This window comes from Lasioglossum baleicum, chromosome 3, assembly GCF_051020765.1.
Source record: "Lasioglossum baleicum chromosome 3, iyLasBale1, whole genome shotgun sequence".
Lineage (NCBI taxonomy): Eukaryota > Metazoa > Arthropoda > Insecta > Hymenoptera > Halictidae > Lasioglossum > Lasioglossum baleicum.
The window spans coordinates 2,996,536-3,012,985 of NC_134931.1; the positions used below are offsets into that span (position 1 = coordinate 2,996,536).

The 16,450-nt window shown below is 35.9% G+C and overlaps 1 protein-coding gene across 4 annotated transcripts in view; it reads right to left on the bottom strand.

The window, feature by feature from the left end:
* The window catches only part of Pka-c1 (Protein kinase, cAMP-dependent, catalytic subunit 1), a 109,304-nt gene continuing 92,854 nt past the window's right edge, over positions 1–16,450 (bottom strand). For 2 of the 4 annotated variants that reach the window (XR_013011910.1, XR_013011909.1), the window contains exon 2: positions 1–16,450. This exon is cut by the window's right edge and continues 65,582 nt beyond it. The gene's annotated coding sequence lies outside the window, so the exon portion shown is untranslated. The other 2 variants (XR_013011908.1, XR_013011907.1) reach the window with 2 other exon arrangements.

The window sequence follows — 16,450 nt, forward strand, 5'->3', positions numbered from 1 at the left end:
TCTAAGCAGTCAAGCTCCGGGATATTTCTCGTTCTATTAAACAATACGCATTTCTGTCGCGAACGTAGTCAACGGGGTAAGCGTGCAACTTCCCTAATATTTTTATTGTTTAAGCCGTTTCGCTTGTATTCCCCTTCGCGCACCGTTTTGTACATTAATAGCTTTGACTACGCTTTTCGTGGAATCGTGGTAACCACGGCAAAATGCGAGACACGATCCCCTTGTACGAAACAAATTATTCAACGAACTCGCTCTTTGAAAATATCACTTTCTACCTGAACCATTTAAGAATCGGAACGTTCTCGAACACACAACGAATCATTACGAATTCCATTAGCAGTAAATCGAGAGAAAACAGTTTAGCAATATTGGAAGAAATGGAACGCTTCTAACTTGTATTTGTTAGGGTAGGAGTGGAATGCTTGTTTCGTATTTGATCAACAGGTACGTTTCAAGCGGATGTTTACTTCAGTAATTAAACCAACAAACTGCGCGTTATGCTTTCAAATTTTAAAGAATTACACACTCTACCGGAGTTGGGCAAGAATTTAATCAACGATTGACGACTAAATTTCTACTTCAATCGTTAATCGCAATTAACTATTAATCTCCCCGTTTAGTCGTTAAAATTGCGGTTAACGATTAAATACTTATTAATCGTCAATTGCGGTTAACGATTAAACTTTTACGTTAATCGTTAATTGCAATTAACGATTATTAATCGTCAATCGGATAATTGATTAATGATTAACTGCTGAAATTTCGAAATGAAATACGTAATCAGAACTGTATGAATACTGAAAAAAATGTAAACTGAGCTTAGGGGTATTGTCATTTGGTCTATAATACAAACTCTGTTTACGTGCTTTTATGTTTGAAGTTACTGCAAAGCTGATTCCTGGAAAGCTACGACCATATTTTGTTGAAACATGTTTCTGTTGAAATATATGTATTATTATTTCTGTCAATTCTCCATCCGCTCTCTGCTCCCTCTCTCTGTCTCTCTCCCCCCCTCCTTATTACAATTTATGGATAGACCGTGAGGCGACTAACTTCAACAATTGATTACATCATCCGATTTTTCGATGATTCCTTTTTTTAATCAAGGATTGACGATTAAATCAATCGTCGATTTGTCGACGATTTCTTTTTTTAATCGTACACATTAATCAATCAATCATGATTAAAATTTTAATCGATTAATGCCCAACTCTGCATTCCAGAATACGAACAGAAAAAAATAGGTGCAACACGAGGGTGAACAAACTTCGAAATCGTCGAAAGTTTTCATGATCTAACGGCACCGACAGATTCGTCGTTCGTTTCAATCCGCGCAGCACGGTCGTCTGTACCGGTATACTGAACGACAAACAAGCACGCTAAAAAACAAGAAAGAACAATAAAAAGTTCCACCTCAAGCTAGGACAAACACAGATGCCCTTTACGCTGCTACATCCACAGGGTCAATCAGCGCGCGCGAGCGGGAGGGAAAGTTTTGAGTAAATAAAAATTTCAATAAAAAATAAAAGGCAGTGGCCACTGGTGAAGCCCGCCGAAGAATTTCTTTGAAACTCGACCGTCCTAAACGTGATTAGCTTCTCACGTGTTTTTACACCTTTCCCTTTGCCCTGGCCGAGCTCCTTTCTCTCTCGCCCTTTAACCCTTCTTCTTTGCCCATCGATATATCTTTATCCCGAACATTCCCTCAGCTTCATACTTTTAAATTTTAATGAAATGCATCCTGCAACATAAACAGAATAAATCACGCGTAACATGAGGATTAACAAACTCGAAATCGTCGAAAGATTCGTCGTCCCTTTTACTTAAAAGGGAAGGACTTCGAGTTTCCGACTTCGATTTTGATAATTTTTTGTGACATGATGGTATGTGGATTCCAAATAATGTATGCAAAATATTAGCTGCAGTTACTCAATAGTTCTAAAGATATAAACAATTAATTCACAGGTTTTGAATCACGCAACCTGCTTACTTGTATATCAACAAGGTATGAAACTTTAATTGTTTATATCTTTAAAACTATTGAGTAACTACACCTAATATTTTGCATACATAATTACTATAATTAGGGATCCATATACCATCATCTCACAAAAAATTATCAAACTCGAAGTCGGACACTTGGGGTTCTTCCTTGTTAGACTGCGGATCTTTATGCAAAATAAAAATTTCTTGCACCAATTACGAGTGATTGGAGCCACATAAACAGTTCATTCATACTTTAATCATTCTAATCTTTCTAGTGGTTTAAATCGCACCCACTCATTTTTGCCATAAATGCATAAAATCCGCAGTCTACTTTTACTAAACGGCAAACAAGCACGCTAAAAAACAAGAAAGAACAACAAAAAGGTCTACCTCAAGCTAGAGCAAACAATCAGCGCGCGTGCGGTAGCTAAGGGAGGGAAAGTTTTGAGTAAATAAAAATTCCAATAAAAAATAAAAGGTAGTGGCCACTGGTGAAGCTCGTCGAAGAATTTCTTTGAAACTCGACCGTCCTGAACGATTAGCTTCTCACGTGTTTTTACGCCTTTTCCCATTGTCCTTCAGCCCTTGTTCTCTCCCCATCGATATACAGTGGGTAACGAAAGTATTCGAACGCCCTTTAAAACAGAATAACTTTTTTATAATTGTACCAAATGACCTGATTTTTTATAATTCATTTTTTAAAGCTTTTTTATTTGGGGCCTTAATGAAAATTTGAAATACATGTTTTGTACATCTATGTTAGTTATACACACACACATGCTGAAAATTTCATCGAAATCGATTAACGCAGGAAACAACGACACGCATCAAAAGATGTACACGATTCTGTGGATTTTAAGCAGAACCTGATCAAAAGTCGTGTAAAACTACGATTTTCACAATTTCTAATCGCTTGTAGTGTTTTTTCGATTAAATTTTCAGCATATGTACATCTAACATAGATCTACGAAAGATATATTTCAAATTTTTTCATTAAGGTACCAAATAAAAAAGTTTTAAAAAATGCCATTTTTATTTTTCCATGTAACCTTGTAAATTATATTCAAAAGTCATTCAAAAGTCAGGTCGTTTGATACAATTATAAAAAAGTTATTTTGTTTCAAAGGGCGTTCGACTACTTTCGTTACCCGCAGTATCTTTATCCCGAACATTCCCTTACTTTCAGATTTTAAAGACATGCAGTCTGCAACATAAACAGAAAAAAAATCACGCGTAACATGAAGGTTGACAAACTCCGAAATCGTCGAATGTTTTGACGGCACCGACAGACTTGTACATACCTGTACATATACTAAACGGCAAACAAGCACGCTAAAAAACAAGAAAGAATAATAAAAAGTTCTACCTCAAGCTAGGGCGAACACAGATGCCCTCTACGCTGCTACATCCAGCTTTATCTAGCTTGATACTTTTAAATTTTAACATTTTACCTACCGGAAGCCTATTAATAGGATTTTCAATAATTGTGCTGTACCAAAAGAAAGCATAGAAATTTTCTTTTACATTGCAATCTTAAATGAAACTATTAGAAGACGTTATTCAGGATGACTTGTTAGTTCACAATGAAAATTGCTGTTGCTATTGAAGGTTCCATTAAACAGTGTTCAGCCATGTAATTTTTCAAAATTATGCAATAATTACCAGTCGGTAATGTGTTAAAGAAACGCACCCTGCGACGCGAACAGAAAAAATCACATGCAACATGAGGGTTAATAAACCGACAGATTCGTCGTCCATTTTAATCCGCGGTCGTGTATACGTGTATACTAAACGACAAACAAGCACGCTAAAAAACAAGAAAGTATAATAAAAAGTTTTACCTCAAGCTAGGGCAAACACAGATGCCCTTTACGCTGCTACATCCACGGGTGCAATCAGCACGCGCGCGCGCGGGAGGTAAGGGAGGGAAAGTTTTGAGTAAATAAAAACTCCAATAAAAAATAAAAGGCAGTGGCCACTGGTGAAGCCCACCGAAGAATTTCTTTGAAACTCGACCGTCCTGAACGTGATTAGCTTCTCACGTGTTTTTACGCCTTTCCCTTTGCCCTGGCCGAGCCTCACTCTCTCTCTCTCTCTCTTCAGCCCTTGTTCTTTGCCGATATATCTTTATCGCGAACGTTCCCTTAGCACCGTTGCCCTGTATTTCTCTATGAGACTACACCTTTCCTCTTTTTACTCCATCGCAATATATTCCTCCCTTTTCCATATCATTGGCTCCCATCTTCCTCTCTCTTCCACTCGCCGTCCCTGTTCAACCCTCCGCAACTGTCTCTCTCCATCGTTCTCCGACATCCCCATCGCGCTGTCCTCTATCGTCCGTTCTCCTCTGTCTCTGTCAGTGCCATTGAAAGCCACCGCAACACGTTATGTCTAAACGCCAGTGAATAAAAGCTCGAAGCCCACCGAAGTGAGTATACGCTCTCCGTCACTTCTAATTTTAGCACAAAGGGTGCGGCGGGCCTGTGTTACGTTTTCGCGCGAACGCCTCGTGTCCGTGTGCCACCCCGCGAACATGTGCGAAAGTGCGCGCGCAACCGTAGAACCCATCGCGATAGAACCAATCGAGGGATTAAAATGTATTGTGTAGATACCTCTGTGGATTTCCACGAACACGATGGTGTTTGTTCGACAGCCCGTTCTTCCTGTCGTCGCAAGAGAAAGCCAATTCTCTGACCTGCTTTGAAATTCGCGGAATAGCAAATCTCGTAATATGTACACCTAATTAACCTCTTGCAGCATTATTTATTTGGTTGGCTATAGTGATTATTAGGTTGCGGATTTTTGTGCAAAACGAAAATTGTCTGCGTCGATTGCGAGATACAGGAACCAAATAGAGCGCTATTTCCTCCCTTAACCACTTGTCCTACGATTTATTTTACGGTTCCAGTGATTAGAATTGTCTTTGTAGTTCGTAATTTCCTAAGAAAGGAGAAGAATGAATATCTCTTGTATGCCTACACGTTCTCCAATAACTATACATTAGCAAAACCAAAATAGAATTTCATCTCGGTTCAAAGAAGATTAATAACATTATCAATATTTATTAGACTCTGTTCAGAATCTTCATCACAAGTCGGACACCGATATTGTAGGGCAAGGGGTTAATAATTTTAATAGATGAGAAATCATATATTGTCATCTTCAATTGTCAAAATTTTCTTACAATTTTGAATTTCGTCTACTCAATTTTGCTATAAATTCATCGTTCAGAATTTTATAGAAAAGAAAAGATTGTTTATATTAGTTGTGTGTCGTTTCTAGGGCACCAATAAAATGATTTTCTCTTAGTTTGTCTGATGATTACCCTCCGTTTCTACTAATGCTCCATGTGGATCCTGAAAAGATTGTGACGAATCTTCTCGGGTTGTGGCCAGTTACTAAACATTGAGAATAATAAAACTTATTATTTACTGCTTCCTATTAGAAATAAAGGATCATCTCCAAAGTGAGCATCTCATTTCTAAAAAAAGTATTAGAACTAAATAATATAAATATTGACAATAAAAATATGCAATTTTATTTCGGCTTAAAGGAGATTACTAACGTCCGTAATTATTCAATTGTTCCTTGGAAATCTTCATTACGATTCTGTCTCAATTTTTCAATCAAGGAGACAATACGTCTAAATGCATATGGACCGCAAACATTTTCAAACTAGTTTTCCTCGGAAACAAAGACCTCCGTAAGGCAATATATTTTTACGTATGAAATCATTTCACGCTCCACCGCATCACCATCACGCCCACATCCATGGAAATCGTGAAAGAGATAATCCCACGTTGCGAAACAACTTGAAAATGTTCGATAAAATTCTATCGGACGGCTATTTGTCTCCAAGAAAAATCACATGCACACATTTCTCAAATATACATGAACACATTTGCATTAAATATTGCCAGATACACATTGAATCGCCAATCGATTTATCTGGAGAACGCGTCCCACGTTATTTTCTTTCAGGTTCTAAATTACTCCAGAAAATCGTGGGAACCATGCAGAAAATGTCGTTAATTCCAAATAAAAAATTTAGAAATTCTATAATAAAGTCGACGATTGAATCGCCAATCGATTCATCTGGAGAACGCGTCCCACGTTATTTTCTTTCAGGTTCTAGATTACTCCAGAAAATCGTGGGAACCATGCAGAAAATGTCGTTAATTCCAAATAAAAAATTTAGAAATTCTATAATAAAGTCGACGATTGAATCGCCAATCGATTCATCTGGAGAACGCGTCCCACGTTATTTTCTTTCAGGTTCTAAATTACTCCAGAAAATCGTGGGAACCATGCAGAAAATGTCGTTAATTCCAAATGAAAAATTTAGAAATTCAAATAATGAAGTCGACGATTTAAATGATTCGACAATAACATTCATTCAGAAAAAATTCTCGTTCGTAAAGGACCGAGGACTTCCTAAAAATTTGTAGATGATTGTTTCATCAGCTGGTTCCGCTGTTTCATTCGAGACGCGTAAATAGGTCGGCCTTGATCAACCCAGTTTTCTGACTTTTTGACGAAGGAAAGTCATCTGCTCGGGATGCATCTCGATGGCATTTCGAGCGTACACGCAACGAGGGTGATGTAAATATGTTTGCACAAGCCTAGCGACCCGAACTTGCATTTTCAACAGAAAAGACAGTTGACGTAAATCGATTCTTATCCCCTTTCCTCTTTTATTTAAAAAGCACGCGGAAATACCAGTGAAAATCTATATGGCTAGTGGGTGTTCCCTTTTGAATCGTACACCCGCTCTCGTATATCACAAAGTAAGTCCTGGTAATACGAGATCGGAGGTTCCTCCGAAATTTAAAAGACAGAATCCTCGGTTTAATACCTGGAATATAATTCACCCTTTTGCAACTCAAATTCAACCTTATGCAAATCAATTTCACCTTTTTGTAAATCAATTGCACGTGTAGGTTTTGCACGGCAATTTCACCCTGTTGCAAATCAATTTCACCCATTAAGAATACCTTGAATTAATTATTTATTTATTTAGATTAAATTGTATATTTACTGAGACACACACACGTTACATAAAACACGTTAAACAAAGTTTATTAATCAGAAAATGGATACAATGAATGGGCAAAATAATAATTGTCTGTATCAATTGCAAGGAGACACATTAACATTTCTTTTTTTTCTTTCCTGTAGAAATTGTCTTAACAACGTTATGTGCCGTACATGCAGGAGATGGTAGTTGACTTTAATAATTGACGTTGATCAATAGACGCGATGTCATTGTCCTCGATGATAAGCTGGAAACTTTCATGGTACAGAAATGCATGTTACAGACTGAACGAATTCGACGTGCATTAAACGCTAGTTGCGTTTATTATAATTGATACACGGTGTTCTTAACATTAATTAATTGACGAAAGTAACTCGAATGTGTTCATAAATTCTGTAGAAACGCACGACTACATACTATGGCCATTAAAATGATTGTTTGAATACCATTTGTCCAGGAAAACTTACCGCTATTATGTCACATTGAATAAAAGTTATGATTAGAGAGAGAGAGACTGCGGATCTTTACGCAAAATAAAAAATATTCACGTTTATTGAAAGACACTGGATCTAAATAAAAAATATTTTCTTCTCATAATTATCTTATTAAACTGAAACTAATACACTCATGTCCTTAAATCTTGTTAATATAACTCCTGCTTTAAATTTGTGTGTACTGATTTTTATGCATTTATGACAAAAATGGGCACGTACAATTTAAAGCAGTGAACGAATTACAGCTTAATAAGACGATTAAAAGAAGAACGAAATTTCTATTTGGCTCCTGTGTCTTTCAATCAATGCAAACATTTTTTATTTTGCATAAAGATCCGCAGTCTATACATAATAGATTCGAACTTAATTGGAAAATTGTAATAACTAAAACAAGATACTTCTTCACTAATTTTCGGTGAGCAGCGAAGTTTTATAGAAGAAATGGAAAAGTTAACATCCTTCCGTTTCCGCAACAAGACCCTCGGAGAACTGAACCGCAAAAGTTTCTCAATAACTAATATTGAAGAAGAGAACAGAGAAGCATAAAATTTTAATTCAGAGGCGTGATTGAACCTTTTGCGGCATCTGTTTAATAGGAAAAGCTGTTATACATTTCATTAATACACATTCTATGCAATTAATAAATGAATATATCGCTTGACCTACAGAAATAATTATTACATAAATAAATATTAAACAGCGGATTTTATGAATTTACGGCAATAATGAGTAGGTGTAATTTAAAACAGCAACACTAAATACAAGACAAAATACTGTTGTATTATTTTCGAACTATTAAACATATCAGGAAAGAAAATAAATTTCTATTTCGTTTCAGTTTGTTGCAATTCAGAAAATTTTTATTTTTCATAAAGATCCGCTGTCTAATAATTAGTAACATTAAAGAAATTATAAATAGTAACATCAATTTCTTAATTACTAGATATTTGTGAAAACCACTAACCTAACATAAAATAGATATTTTTGTGCGAAACCAGAGTATAATCAGGGTACACATTACGAACGTGACTTCTGCGCTGTTTTTCCTATTTAGAATTTCCATAGTCCCGTAGCTTGCCACTCTTCAATTTAAAGTTATTTTTAGATAAGACAATTCTACGTCCTAACTGCATCTTGAACGTTTCCGCATCGTTTTTGCTTTATTATTGCATAGTAGTCTTTTTATGATTCCACTGAAACTCCATGTAAACTTCCAAGCAACGATACCATCCTCCGACTTAATGCAGTTTTAAAGCTCGTTAAGACTACACGCATTTGAATAAGAAATTTTACACTGTATAAATGGGATCGATGGGAACAATAGAAAATAACAAAATAATGAAATTATACAGAATATGACACTGTACTTTCAGAGTAAACAATGGTTTAAATAATAATTCATCAATCCACAGACTTCGACGACTATAAATAGGAAAATCTTATCTTGATACTGAAAATTGCATTTGAAACGTTAATTAACTACAGAACTGAATTCATCCATACGAGCTTCACTTTCTCGTGTGAAATATTTTCCAGAAAATATCGCTGCAAGTTTCATTTTAATAGGAAAATCTTTTCTTCCACTGAAAATTGCACTTGAAACGTTAATTAACTACAGAACTGAATTCATCCATGCGAGCTTCACTTTCTCGTGTGAAATATTTTCCATAAACTATCGTCGCAGGTTTTCGAATACTGCCGAGAACAACTAACGCCCAACTATTTCATGTATCCAAAACTACGAACATAATATTAGATAGTTTCGCAGTGTTAGCGGTAATGCATGCGGATTTCTCGTGCAAGTGGAGTGCACATTTACATTTTTGATGCGAGAATCCATTTGCCCTTTACGATGGCGTAACTTTTTATTTGTTTTCAAGGGAGGAAGAGAGAGGATGTTCTAAACTCTAAACCAACCAACAACCAGAATTCCTCGAACTGACATTATGTTCTCAGCAAATAGTGTTACGCTACACGTTTCCAAACTTGTTGTCCGAATCGCGGGACATGTTACACCGAAGTTGTCACGAATTAAATAGGTACATACATGCATGCACAAGCATGTTCGTTTATTAGAAGATAACATTTGAATATTTGCATATACAACGAAATTTTAATAGAATCAAATTTATTCTGAACTAGCATTGTGGCTTACTGTTCCACGGATTAGTGCAGGCTCTCGAGCACGGATTACTTCCGACGGCTGGCTCTGGTTTGCTGTACAGTAATCTGTCTTAATAAGGTATAATGCATTATTTCCTATTTTCGAAAAGCTGGTAGGATTATATCTACCTAATACATTGTGTATGAAATAGTTGCTGTCTACAATAAATAATACACAACGACAAAATACTGCACATTTCTCGGTAAATTGAAAGGTGGGAGTGGTTACCCCAGTGCGCCCTAGTTTTTGCAAAGTTGGACTTAAACTGATGTATTTTCAGTCTGGTATGTAAAAACTTAACGCTCTTGCCACAGTTATTACTGATGAATCAGTATTATGTAGGATCCTCATTTTGCTTGAAAATTATCATTTTGATAGGATATTGGGTAAACTCCGATGACCTTGACCTTGACATATGTTATCGAGGACAACATTCTGAACAACTTTTGTCATTACAACTACCCGGCGCTCGCTCTTAGTTTTCGAGATATTTGCGAAAAACTATTGCAAATACTGTTGAAATTTGCACCGCATGAAAAATGTTGAAGAAAGCAAAAAGAGAATGGTGTAATCCGATGGTACATCATCTCCTTGAACAGCACACAACTATTTCTTTCGTGCACTGCATTTTTACCCTTGCGGTAATAAAAATGTAAAAGCTGGTGGAAATGCATTACTTCGATTTTGCATATTTGATGCGATGACATAAACGTACTTGAAAGGCTATAAAGCACTACAAGGTAGGAAAAGGACGTCCGAAATGTCAGCTCTCAGAAGATATACCACGATTTCGCGAATTAATCGCTACACAGGAAACAAAATTACTTTCCGGATGGCCTAGTACTAATTACAAGCGCGATGTATCATATTTGTGGCTTATAGAATATTTATTAATCCGATAACCGAATGATGGACTAATTATTCAACAATTAATTTAGATCAATCACTCGAATTAAAATTTGTCGTAAATATAATGATGGCCTGCATTGCCGCTGTTAATCCATTAACAGCGACTTAATTAATTAACAACACAGTAAGCGGTATATATGGTCACTCATTATCTCTGATTTACATTTAATTAGGTTTGCAGTAAAGAAGATAGTTTATTTTTGTCAGTGCGTACATTCATACTCTCAGTTTTATACATATACAGACGGTCACAAAAATATTGGGACACTCTTAAAAAGACGATAACTTTTTTAATATTGGACCATGCGATTTGAACTTTTTTGGAAAGCAAGAGCAATTAGTTTACTACAGGATGTGGAAAGAAATTTTTCCGAAAATTGCAATAGATCGGAATTGTAGAAAAAATACTAAAAGTTGCATTTTCAACTTTTTTATGTGGGCCTATATTGAAAATTTAGAAAGTACATTTTGTAGATTTTTAACTTTCAGTATCTTTTCTACAATTCCAATCTATTGCAATTTTGCCCCAATATTTTTGTGACCGACTGTAAATCTTGTATTTACGGCTGAAATCCAATGTGTTTTTTTATAAAGGTTGATTAGTTCGATTTCGAGAACTCGTAATAATGGTAATTTTAATATCCACATGTTTTTATCGGTTCTATTAATAGTCCGGCGTGAGTAAGAAGTTTACTCTTAGATTAGAGCTCATTGACATGAGAAAGAAAGAGACATCTTGTAATATCTATAGCAACACTCGAACAGAACACTTAAGATAAAATACTTATCGACAAGTAGCACGATAGCTAAGTTATCTACACGCCAGTCTTAATTTCTTGTATGTCAATATGGAGGATAGTTAACTTGAGCGATATCGCGATCGATACCGCGGCCCATAGAAAATTTAACAACCGTGCCAATAATAATTCGGTCTATGTATAATCGCGTGTCCACTATCTAATATAAAACATAAATGTCACATATCATGTGTCAGTATTCTTCGATTAGTGGCTCCTATATACTATGTTATTAAAAAAACATCTTTATAAATTAAGGACAAAGACCAAATTAACGAATCAATTATAAAACGGATAAATACATTTACATTCGTGCCCATAATTATGAAAGTAGTCCAAGTAAAAATTAAAAAAAAAATGAGTTTATCAGTTGTTTCACATCACTGTGCCCGTAATGAAAATTTAAATTAAACTGTGTCTCAAAATTCGTCAAAATCCCGAAAGGGCGCGGCGCGGCGCGGCAAATGTCTATTGGCCGACTATGGCAACTCGCGTCTAGGTCGCGCTCTGATTGGTCCGCGTTTTTCGTTAATAACTCCTAAACAAAGCCGCGGATAACATTTTTGCAAAGGAAAATGTCACTTGAAATGGTCTCAGGTACCACCCTCTTTCGGGATTTTCACGAATTTTGGGACACCCTGTATATATGTACAAAGTTTCATTGAAATTGGTTGACGGATAAAAAAGCTATGGACGTTCTAAGATGTAAAAATTTTTGAATTTACGGTTTGCGATTCATTTAAATCGCACATTCTTACGATTCTTGCTATTTTCAATCATTTATATTTCGTAACATCCTCGATCGATTTCGATGAAACATTGTACAAGTATACATACATATAACTTATACTTAGCCTACCAAAGGCGCCTCCTAAATTTTCATTACAGGTACAGATGAAAATTAAAAAATCGTGACCTTTACTATTTCCTTCGCAATTGCGACCAGTTTTAAAGAAAATTATTTACACATTAGCTAGTAAACGTCTGAAACGAAACTCAAGCTGTTGGGTCCAATTTTGAAAAAGTAATTCGTTTCTTTAATGTGTACGAATACTTTGCACACCGACTGTATCTTATTTTTACCGTAATATAATCAAGAAGCTTGAAAGTAGATAGAATACATTGGGTACAAAAATTGCGTTTGTTTAGTGTCATTGCTAAAAATCGGACATTTCGTATATGCAACAATCTAATATAACTTCAACAAAAGGATACCGGTATTGTAAATCTGCATTATATATAGGAAACCACAAGCGTAAAGATAAATGTTTACTTTTTGGTGCAAGGTGTCGCACGCCTTTCCTATATCGTAATCTACTGAACAAATATTTTCTCGGACAATAAGAATGTAAACTCTCGAACCTATTTATCTTGTACATCAGCGTCATAGATACCCGGATGGAGGTTGATTCGAAATATTGAAACAGGCGATAAAGTCTTACAAATCTGTATTTGTCAAGTATTATCTGGAAAAGGTTTTTCATTCGGAGATTTAAATCGCTGCAGTACGCGTTCAGATTTGTTGAAACGTGTCTGAAAGGAAATGAACATTTAAAGCCTCACGCTGAAAAATCAATTATTAAAAATATATTTCATGGAGAATAATCGGGGACGCATCAACCCTTAAACGTATTCGTTGTTTTCCTTTCCAAAATGTTGTAGAAAATTCTTCATTTATACCCTTAAAAATAATTGTTTTTTCGAAGAGTGGGAGTCAAGTATTATCTGAAAAAAGTTTTTTATTTGGAGATTTAAATCGCTGCAGTTCAGATTTGTTGAAACGAGTCTGAAAGGAAATGAACATTTAAAGCCTCACGCTTAAAAATCAATTATTAAAAATATATTTCATGGAGAATAATCGGAGACGCTCACCTCTTAAACGTATTCGTTGTTTTCCTTTCCAAAATGTTGTAGAAAATGCTTCATTTATACCCTTAAAAATAATTCTGTTCTTTCAAAGAGTGGGGAGTCAAGTATTATCTGAAAAAAGTTTTTCATTCGGAGATTTAAATCGCTGCTGCACGCGTTCAGATTTGTTGAAACGAATTTAAACGCTCTCATTTAAAAATAAGTGATTAAAGATATATTTCATGGAAAATAATCGGAAACACATCACCTTTTACGTATTTGTCGTTTTCCTTTCCGAAGTGTTGTACAAAATTCTTCATTTATACCCTTAACCCCTTGCCGTATCTTGACGAGCCAGACTCGTGATGAAGGTTTTCAACATAGTCTAACAAATATGAATGTCACGCGTTTCATTTTAGATGAAATAAAATTTGATTCGTTTATAATCAATACTTAAACATTAAAATAAATGTAGCCATACAAAACATATACATTTTCTTTTCCCTTCTACGACATTTTTGTGCATGAAGACGTTTTAATCCCTGTAACTGTCAAGAAAAGGGTACGGCAAGGGGTTAAAAATAATTCTGTCCTTTTGAAGAGTGCGATGTGGAGGGGATCTCCATCTAACGTCGCACGGGGATGAACTCTGATCATAATAATAAAATTATTATGAAAAGGAATAAATGAAAAAAAGGAAGAAACAGTTCTGAAAAATTTGCAGCCTTAATAAAATTCCATAGCCAAGGTGGCCCACCCCCTTAAACATGATTATGCTTCAGATTGGATTTTCTCGAGAACGAAGCAGAGTTGCCAGATGAGGGGGAGGGTACATCAATTTAGGGGAAAAAGTTACCCCTTGCCTGCCAGTACCTTTGCTCTAGAACAGTGATGACGAACCCTTTTGAAGAGTGGGTCAATTATATTTTTATATATATTATAATTATTTTTCGTGGCTTCAATTAGAAGGGGGGGGGAAGGGTGCCAATTATTTGGAAACGTCAAACATTTTGTTAAAAGATAAAGTTGACAGTTGAATCTTTTCGGTTCTCACTTTTGAAATAATCAAAAAAAGATTTTAGTTTACTTTTTCATTTATAACTTTAACTTTTGCAGGTCAATATTATAATACAATAAACGCGTGGGTCACTTACAAAGCCTTCGTGTCATAGGTTCACCACCACTGCTCTAGAATGTTGTACTCGATCTAGCTCGAAAGTAAGAGATTCGTTGATCATCCTTGAATTACTCATCGCTCGAGTGCGATAATCAACGAAATTGATGGGCCGATAATGATTATCGATGTTTACAGGGAATGAGGACAGTAGGATGGCGCAAAGATTCCCCGAATAAGAGATATCTGATGGAAATCTCGCGGAGTACGTATCCATCATTTCTCGCGCGGACCATTTCTAATCCTGTAATGTAATTAAACGGCCGCAATCATCAGTCGGGAGGGTTTGATTAAAAATTTAATAGCTCGCGATCGCGAAATGATTGAAATATTCAGCACGATGTAAATCGGTGTTTATCTCGGATATAATCTCTGCCGTAACACACGTTCGCTGCCTCGTATGACACCGCATAATTACGATGATACAGGATCATCCAACGTTGGCTCCCATAATATTGAATAATCTACACGCCGTAACGGGTATACGCATTTATTAAAATTAATGACTATCGCGATATGTTAACTAGCGCCAGGGATTAAACAGCGTACATAGTTGTACCACTGACGTGCATTTGTCAAATCTGAAACATTTGAAAAACGGTCGCCGCCCATTAGTTCATCTATTGGGTTGGCAAGAAAGTAATTTCGATATTTTAAGGTGAAATAAAACCCAATTTCGGAAACATTTTAAGGTTTTATGAGTGCGAAATTATGTAGCTACCAGAAAGATGGCAAAAGATCATCGAACAAAATGGAAAATATTCTACTGATTAAAGTTCATTGCTTGAATAGAAAAATTGCATAGAAATTGAATAGAAAAATAGAAAAAATTTTACAGTATTTTATCGATAATTGTCCCCAACACGGGTCTGTCCAGGGACAATTATCCGCCAGGGATACTATTCTTTGACTTTTGCCGAACGGGAAAAGGAACAGCGGAGCTCGAGAGAGGCCTCGGTCGCCTAGAAGTGTAAACACACATAACTGACCCAAGACAAAACTTCTTTATTTTACCACGTTTTTATTAGCTCGCTTTCTTGTCTGTCTGTTTGTCTGTTTCTTTGGTACAAATTTTGCAATTGATTTTAAACTAACTTTCCGATGAGCTAGACACTTGAAATTTTATTTCATTATTTATTGATGGGACTTTGACTAACATATTCGTGGCATTTTTCTAATGAAAATGATACCAAATATGATATAATTCCAATTATATTTACTTGTGTAATGAACGATGAAAGTTTTGGACGCAAAGAAGGACAGCGTATGGGAATGAAAGAGACGCGGAAAGTCGCAGCGCGCCGGCACAGTTCAAAGAACTTTCCATACCTTTCCTTGCGTTCGGAACTTTCATCGTCCATTACACAAGTAAATATCATCGGAATTATATCATGTTTGGTATTATTTTCATTAGAAAATTGCCACGAATATGTCGGTGAAAGTTCCATGAAAAATAATGAAAAATAAGAAAGTTTTGTCATTCGGATTAGTGTGGTCTCACCGATATACGCGAGCCGTATGATGTCATACTTCTCGGCGACCGAGGTCACCCGAGCTTCATGGCCCCTCAAGGGGGTACACCCCGCAGAAGTGGGGATAGTTCTGGGACACATATCGGCCAGACATTTGGGTCATTTATCGATAAAAAACGTGGTAAAATACTGTAGTTTCTTACCAACCCAATATTAGGTTGGAAAGTTATGTCGTATTTGAAATAAGCAGATAATTTTGCTTGTAAATTCAAAAACACATGTTGCCAGTGAGTCATTTGGAAGCAGGAATTCACGGGTTACCTGAAAGATGGCAACAAGTTGTTACAAAAAATGGAAATTATGTCACCGAATAATATTTTTAATATTCTTTAAAATACGACAGAACTTTCCCTCCAACCTAATATTACGAGACGACGAAAATACGAGTTTATCTACAGTATTTGATTTTGAAGAAAGTGGTTCTTTCCGTTTATAGGACAATTTATGTCACATTCAAGAGTACCAATGTTTTTGTTGAAGAACAATTGTAAACATTTATCTGGGAGGTGCA